The 1,052-nt window shown below is 41.6% G+C and overlaps 1 non-coding gene across 1 annotated transcript; it reads right to left on the bottom strand.

Moving 5' to 3' along the window:
• Positions 1-580: 580 nt before the first annotated feature.
• On the bottom strand, positions 581-653 carry TRNAV-UAC (transfer RNA valine (anticodon UAC)). Its single transcript has one exon. It is a non-coding gene; the product is annotated as a tRNA-Val (tRNA).
• Between the last annotated feature and the right edge of the window lie 399 nt (positions 654-1,052).

Below are 1,052 nucleotides of genomic sequence, written 5' to 3'. Positions count from 1 at the left end.
CAAGGCTTTGCAACTCAATGGCTTTACAATTCCGATGTCAAGAGGAAGGACGGTTTATATTACGGCAGTTTCTGCCTCCCTGGTAGCCTATTAAGAGCTACTGAAAGATCCTGAAGCACTTCTGTATTGAACTAGGAATGAAACAGCCTCTGACTTTCCAAAGATCAGGTGCCTTCCAAATCACTGAGGCCTCCAGCAGAGCACATAAACACCAATATGCATTTGCATATAGGTACAGCCTACCTCAGTCTCATAACTTTCAAAGATAATTCGAGTTCCCATTCTGGAGATCACTTAAAAGCATAATCTCCAGGTCATGTCTGGAAGAACAGTGTCGGAAGATGCCCATTTGTTGAAGATAATCACTCAAAAGAAAGTGATAGTTCTTAGGAAATTCTACAGAAAATTGTTGCTAGGGTGCCTTCTTTCAACCTTTCATAGTCAAATATGGCCTTTGGCAGCCCATATTTTCAAAATCTGGAGAGGTCTTGACTACTACAAGGTCATAACACACAATCAGTAAGGGTGGAAAGGACCTCTGGAGGTCATTTAGTCTAACTTCCCACACATTTCTTGGTGTTGGTTCCACTGGGGCTTGAACCCAGGACCTTCTGCGTGTAAAGCAGATGTGATAACCRCTACACTATGGAACCACCACAACTAACTCATTTTAGGATGTCTAAAGCAGAGGTGCTATGGCTTTCCAGATTCTCCAGCCTTTCTGTCAGGCCACCAGATGAAAAGGGATTTTGAAAGCAGGTACATTTAAACCCTTTTCAAAAAATATTTACCATTATTGAATTCTGAGATTTCGTGCCATTCCCACAATTGAACATTGTAGTTCCTTAAGTCATGCTTTCACCAGCACAGTTTTGGACCTAAAGACAATCCGACAACAAAATAATAGCAATGGTTTTTCCAGACACCTTGCCCCCCAGCTAGCCAAAGGAAATTACTCTGTAGTAAAGACAGCAGACAAGAGAAGCCACCATCCAGGCAGAGACTATTTAATCCAAATTGAAATGTTTGTTTCTGGTTGCAAATACAGTTTG

Source organism: Rhea americana, unplaced genomic scaffold (genome assembly GCF_003343005.1).
Source record: "Rhea americana isolate MKP2758 unplaced genomic scaffold, rheAme1 scaffold_62, whole genome shotgun sequence".
Classification (NCBI taxonomy): Eukaryota; Metazoa; Chordata; class Aves; order Rheiformes; family Rheidae; genus Rhea; species Rhea americana.
The sequence above is the reverse complement of the archived record's forward strand: the minus strand, read 5'-3'. Positions and strand labels throughout refer to the sequence as shown.